Source organism: Drosophila rhopaloa, unplaced genomic scaffold (assembly GCF_018152115.1).
Source record: "Drosophila rhopaloa isolate 14029-0021.01 unplaced genomic scaffold, ASM1815211v1 contig_155, whole genome shotgun sequence".
Lineage (NCBI taxonomy): Eukaryota > Metazoa > Arthropoda > Insecta > Diptera > Drosophilidae > Drosophila > Drosophila rhopaloa.
The window spans coordinates 8,695,597-8,702,767 of record NW_025335034.1 but is presented as its reverse complement, the minus strand read 5'-3'; the positions used below and the strand labels follow the sequence as shown (position 1 = coordinate 8,702,767).

The window sequence follows — 7,171 nt, the reverse complement described above, 5'->3', positions numbered from 1 at the left end:
GCATCGAAACCGAGAATGAAAGCAAAGCGAACGAAAATAAAAGCAACTCTGCTTTTGCTCTCGTAGCAACAGCGTAGTTGCTCTCATAGCATTTTTGTAGTTGCTCGGTGCATGTACGGTTTTAAATGCGTAGTAATATTAATTCACCTTAAGCGTAAACATGGCTTCGCGAAAAAACAATATTTTAAAATATTTTGAAGACGATGGGTCAACATATGTGCAGTGCAAATCTTGTAATCGGTCTTTAAAGAAAGATCGTACATTTAATTTAAAGAAACATATTGTTGGAGTGCACAAAATAAAAATAGATAATCTAGACGAGGAGTCCACTTGTTCAGAAAATATAACAGAACCCAGAAAAGAAATAATTAAAGTTAAAATAAACAAAAAACAGTTAATTCGTTCATACATAGGACTGGTAACAGAAGAAAGCGTACCTTTCAATGTTTTAAATTCGGTAAACATGAAAAATATAATAGATATAATACACACTATATGGACCCAACCGAAACCAGGACCTGTCCGTTCTGCAATGATACCAACGATGCCTTATCAATTATTCATTTACTGACTAACTGCAAGTCACTAAACTGCCAAAGACAACTACTATTTAAAAACACCAATCCACTAGAATCCATCTCAAACCCCATATTACCAAACATATTACAAATAATACTATTTCTAAAGAACACAAACTTATATCACCTCATTTAAAATAATTATTATTTAGCCAAAATGTATATATAAAATATTACTCATGTAATCATTGTAAAAAACCGAGCTGAAGGCCCCCGTTGCTATTGCTCAACATTACCGCTACCTATTAATTATACCCGTTACTCGTAGAGTAAAAGGGTATATTGTATTCGTGCAAAAGTATGTAACAGCTAGAAGGAAGCGTTTCCGACCCTATAAAGTATATATATTCTTGATCAGGGTCACTAGCCGAGTCGATCTAGCCATGTCCGTCTGTCCGTCTGTCCGTCTGTCTGTCCGTATAAACGCTGAGATCTCGGAAACTATAAAAGCTAGAAGATTGGCATTTTGCATGCAGATTCTAGGAGTTCCTACGCAGCGCAAGTTTGTTTCAAAATGGTGCCACGCCCCCTTTAACGCCCACAATCGCTTATATACGATTTTAAAAATTTAAATATTTCGGAAAAGTAAAAATGCAGTTTTATTGTGTTTATCAATACCTATCGAAATGTAGAAGAAATTTTTCAAATCGGACCATTCGTTAAAAAGTTATGCGTGATCAAAGTTTCTATCTCCATCTCCCTCGCACTCCCTTTACCTGAGTAACGGGTATCTGATAGTCGGGGCACCCGATTATAGCGTTCTCTCTTGTTTTAAATTACTTGGCAGCTCTTCATAAATAAATAAATAAATAAATAGATCCGATTTGTCTGGGTCTTACAGAAAAGAGTGGAAAAAGCTTTAAATTAAATGGCAGTAAATGCAAAAATATGCTAAAACATGTGGCGAAAAACATACGCAGCGAAATGCAACAAGAAATGCAGGGCCGCTTAATGACTTTGAAAATAGATAGCGCAACTCAGCTTAACCGTAATATTTTTGGAATAAGCGCGCAATTTATTAATGAAAATAAAATTGTATCCCGGATTTTAGGCATGTCTGAAATTAAAGGCACTAGTGGAAGTACGTCTAAAAATCTTGCCAAAGAAATTATAGCTACTTTAGAGAAGTACAACATCCGATTGAATCAAATTATTTCAATTACATCAGACAATGGAGCTAACATGATAAAAACAACAAAAATATTATCACATAGTTATGCAGCTGATGATGATTTTGAAGGCACAGAGGAAGTGGAAAAAAACATAGACTATACTAAAAAAATTGATAATTTTGAGACCCCAGAAGAATTGCACGTGGGTAATATACAAATATGCCGGTGTGCAGCACATACTGCACAACTTTGCGCACTTGATGTTTCAAAAAAGGCAGACATTAAAAGCTATGTAATTCAATGTCGCAACGTGACGAAATACATTCGTAAGCCATCAAATGGTTATCGTGAGGCATTTGACTTTCGAAAACTTAAATTGCCTCAATTGGATTGTCCCACAAGGTGGGGATCAACATATGAAATGATCGATCGACTTAACAAAGCTAAGGACGTATTGAGTGAAATTGAAGCAATCGAAAATAAAACGGATGATGAAAATTTCGACGCTACCTCTATGTTGTGGGAGTTTATAGATAGCTACACTTGCATTATGAATCCACAAACTTTATTCATCAACAACTTCATTGAATTCTATGAGTCTTGAAGAAGGGCTGGAAAATAATGAGTTCGACTTGTTAGACAGCTATTTGGGAGCTACGGTATCGCCATCAGACGAATGCACGGATGTTTTTACAAAAATCGAAACACTAAAACTCCCTTACATGAAAGCAAGTGTTAATGTATTGAACTTCTGGAGAGAAAGAAAGTCGACTGATCCTGAACTGTATGCACTAAGCAAAGTATGCTTTGCCACTCCGCCCACACAAGTAAGAAGTATTGTTTTTGCTGCAAGTAATATGTTAATAACTTTTAATTTTATTTAGGTCACAATCGAAAGGGCATTTTCATCATTAAAACTTCTATTGGTCGACAATCGGAATAGGTTAAGCCACGACACATTAGAAAATATTATACTTGTCAAACTAAACTCATTCCATTTGGATAGTGTCATCGAAAATTTCCCTTCATTTGAAGACGAAGAAAATCATAATTGAAATTATTGTTATTGTTGAAATTTAATTTTTTATTTTTGTTATATTGAAAAGGAATATATTATTATAATTTGAAATTAACGTCTTTAAATGCAATATCTGGTAAATTAATATTACTGCTTGTTTAAAACCGTGCATGTGTACCAAAACAAAATATAACGGTAAGATTTGGTATGCGGCAAAATACGGAGCTGCTATGAGAGCAACTACAAAAATGCTATGAGAGCAACTACGCTGTTGCTACGAGAGCAAAAGCAGAGTTGCTTTTATTTTCGTTCGCTTTGCTTTCATTCTCGCTGTCGATGCTTGTGCTATAGCTACAACTACAAATAGAATGACGGGCATTTTTTGCTATTGCTATTGCTCTGTACTCCGACGTTCTGTGCTACAGAGCAGAGCAGAAAAGCAACCGTTTTGCTTTTGTGCTCTTTGCTATGCTACAGAGCCGAACGAAATCAGAGCAATAGCGAGAGTAAAAAAAAATACTTTGATGTAGCATAGCATTTTCAATCACTGGAAGAAACGGAACTACCCGGCGTGATGAGACAACTTAATGCCACCTTCGCTAGCATGGGCACTGTTTGTGTTTGCGAGATCCAAAATTCGAAAGGATTGGTCTCCCAATTACAGAATGGCATACTAAAGACCAGTTGCATTTCTTTTCTTTCCGAACTTTGGACTACAGAGTCTCGGAGTTCTATGGTCCTGTTGTGGAGATCCAAAAAACTTTCCTGTACGTCCATGTCCTGTACGACCATGTCTTCGAAATCCATTTCTCCTTCAGACGGCTGTATTTTTGTTTCTTTATTTTCAATCATCTGCCTTACGATTTCATCTGTTACATTTTTGACGTGGAGAGGCATATTGAAGTACATTTTTTTAAAACGAGGATCAAGCATAGTAGCTTTCATCAGAATATTATTCCGTAGCAAACCACTCAATCGCTTTTCCGATATATTTAGAATTGTGTCTTTTGTTAGGATGCCCTCAGCGGTAACCACGTTAGCTTCTTTTAGTTTATGAGCAATAGCAATAGCAAAAAATGCCCGTCATACTATTTGTAGTTGTAGCTATAGCACAAGCATCGAAACCGAGAATGAAAGCAAAGCGAACGAAAATAAAAGCAACTCTGCTTTTGCTCTCGTAGCAACAGCGTAGTTGCTCTCATAGCATTTTTGTAGTTGCTCGGTGCATGTACGGTTTTAAACGCGTAGTAATATTAATTCACCTCAAGCGTAAACATGGCTTCGCGAAAAAACAATATTTTAAAATATTTTGGAGACGATGGGTCAACATATGTGCAGTGCAAATCTTGTAATCGGTCTTTAAAGAAAGATCGTACATTTAATTTAAAGAAACATATTGTTGGAGTGCACAAAATAAAAATAGATAATCTAGACGAGGAGTCCACTTGTTCAGAAAATATAACAGAACCCAGAAAAGAAATAATGAAAGTTAAAATAAACAAAAAACAGTTAATTCGTTCATACATAGGACTGGTAACAGAAGAAAGCGTACCTTTCAATGTTTTAAATTCGGTAAACATGAAAAATATAATAGATATACTACACACTATATGGACCCAACCGAAACCAGGACCTGTCCGTTCTGCAATGATACCAACGATGCCTTATCAATTATTCATTTACTGACTAACTGCAAGTCACTAAACTGCCAAAGACAACTACTATTTAAAAACACCAATCCACTAGAATCCATCTCAAACCCCATATTACCAAACATATTACAAATAATACTATTTCTAAAGAACACAAACTTATATCACCTCATTTAAAATAATTATTATTTAGCCAAAATGTATATATAAAATATTACTCATGTAATCATTGTAAAAACCGAGCTGAAGGCCCCCGTTGCTATTGCTCAACATTACCGCTACCTATTAATTATACCCGTTACTCGTAGAGTAAAAGGGTATATTGTATTCGTGCAAAAGTATGTAACAGCTAGAAGGAAGCGTTTCCGACCCTATAAAGTATATATATTCTTGATCAGGGTCACTAGCCGAGTCGATCTAGCCATGTCCGTCTGTCCGTCTGTCCGTCTGTCTGTCCGTATAAACGCTGAGATCTCGGAAACTATAAAAGCTAGAAGATTGGCATTTTGCATGCAGATTCTAGGAGTTCCTACGCAGCGCAAGTTTGTTTCAAAATGGTGCCACGCCCCCTTTAACGCCCACAATCGCTTATATACGATTTTAAAAATTTAAATATTTCGGAAAAGTAAAAATGCAGTTTTATTGTGTTTATCAATACCTATCGAAATGTAGAAGAAATTTTTCAAATCGGACCATTCGTTAAAAAGTTATGCGTGATCAAAGTTTCTATCTCCATCTCCCTCGCACTCCCTTTACCTGAGTAACGGGTATCTGATAGTCGGGGCACCCGATTATAGCGTTCTCTCTTGTTTTAAATTACTTGGCAGCTCTTCATAAATAAATAAATAAATAAATAGATCCGATTTGTCTGGGTCTTACAGAAAAGAGTGGAAAAAGCTTTAAATTAAATGGCAGTAAATGCAAAAATATGCTAAAACATGTGGCGAAAAACATACGCAGCGAAATGCAACAAGAAATGCAGGGCCGCTTAATGACTTTGAAAATAGATAGCGCAACTCAGCTTAACCGTAATATTTTTGGAATAAGCGCGCAATTTATTAATGAAAATAAAATTGTATCCCGGATTTTAGGCATGTCTGAAATTAAAGGCACTAGTGGAAGTACGTCTAAAAATCTTGCCAAAGAAATTATAGCTACTTTAGAGAAGTACAACATCCGATTGAATCAAATTATTTCAATTACATCAGACAATGGAGCTAACATGATAAAAACAACAAAAATATTATCACATAGTTATGCAGCTGATGATGATTTTGAAGGCACAGAGGAAGTGGAAAAAAACATAGACTATACTAAAAAAATTGATAATTTTGAGACCCCAGAAGAATTGCACGTGGGTAATATACAAATATGCCGGTGTGCAGCACATACTGCACAACTTTGCGCACTTGATGTTTCAAAAAAGGCAGACATTAAAAGCTATGTAATTCAATGTCGCAACGTGACGAAATACATTCGTAAGCCATCAAATGGTTATCGTGAGGCATTTGACTTTCGAAAACTTAAATTGCCTCAATTGGATTGTCCCACAAGGTGGGGATCAACATATGAAATGATCGATCGACTTAACAAAGCTAAGGACGTATTGAGTGAAATTGAAGCAATCGAAAATAAAACGGATGATGAAAATTTCGACGCTACCTCTATGTTGTGGGAGTTTATAGATAGCTACACTTGCATTATGAATCCACAAACTTTATTCATCAACAACTTCATTGAATTCTATGAGTCTTGAAGAAGGGCTGGAAAATAATGAGTTCGACTTGTTAGACAGCTATTTGGGAGCTACGGTATCGCCATCAGACGAATGCACGGATGTTTTTACAAAAATCGAAACACTAAAACTCCCTTACATGAAAGCAAGTGTTAATGTATTGAACTTCTGGAGAGAAAGAAAGTCGACTGATCCTGAACTGTATGCACTAAGCAAAGTATGCTTTGCCACTCCGCCCACACAAGTAAGAAGTATTGTTTTTGCTGCAAGTAATATGTTAATAACTTTTAATTTTATTTAGGTCACAATCGAAAGGGCATTTTCATCATTAAAACTTCTATTGGTCGACAATCGGAATAGGTTAAGCCACGACACATTAGAAAATATTATACTTGTCAAACTAAACTCATTCCATTTGGATAGTGTCATCGAAAATTTCCCTTCATTTGAAGACGAAGAAAATCATAATTGAAATTATTGTTATTGTTGAAATTTAATTTTTTATTTTTGTTATATTGAAAAGGAATATATTATTATAATTTGAAATTAACGTCTTTAAATGCAATATCTGGTAAATTAATATTACTGCTTGTTTAAAACCGTGCATGTGTACCAAAACAAAATATAACGGTAAGATTTGGTATGCGGCAAAATACGGAGCTGCTATGAGAGCAACTACAAAAATGCTATGAGAGCAACTACGCTGTTGCTACGAGAGCAAAAGCAGAGTTGCTTTTATTTTCGTTCGCTTTGCTTTCATTCTCGCTGTCGATGCTTGTGCTATAGCTACAACTACAAATAGTATGACGGGCATTTTTGCTATTGCTATTGCTCTGTACTCCGACGTTCTGTGCTACAGAGCAGAGCAGAAAAGCAACCGTTTTGCTTTTGTGCTCTTTGCTATGCTACAGAGCCGAACGAAATCAGAGCAATAGCGAGAGTAAAAAAAATACTTTGATGTAGCATAGCATTTTCAATCACTGGAAGAAACGGAACTACCCGGCGTGATGAGACAACTTAATGCCACCTTCGCTAGCATGGGCATTGTTTGTGTTTGCGAGATCCAAAATTCGAAA

General features: G+C 35.9%; 2 long non-coding RNA genes across 2 annotated transcripts; both read left to right on the top strand.

Annotated features, from left to right (window-relative positions):
- Nucleotides 1-2,819, top strand: LOC123037223. The gene is made up of 3 exons (XR_006417417.1): nt 1-457; nt 1,366-2,517; nt 2,575-2,819. It is a non-coding gene; the product is annotated as an uncharacterized LOC123037223 (long non-coding RNA).
- Nucleotides 2,820-3,823: 1,004 nt separating this feature from the next.
- LOC123037228 lies at nt 3,824-6,641 on the top strand. Its single transcript, XR_006417419.1, has 3 exons — nt 3,824-4,280; nt 5,188-6,339; nt 6,397-6,641. It is a non-coding gene; the product is annotated as an uncharacterized LOC123037228 (long non-coding RNA).
- Nucleotides 6,642-7,171: the final 530 nt, after the last annotated feature.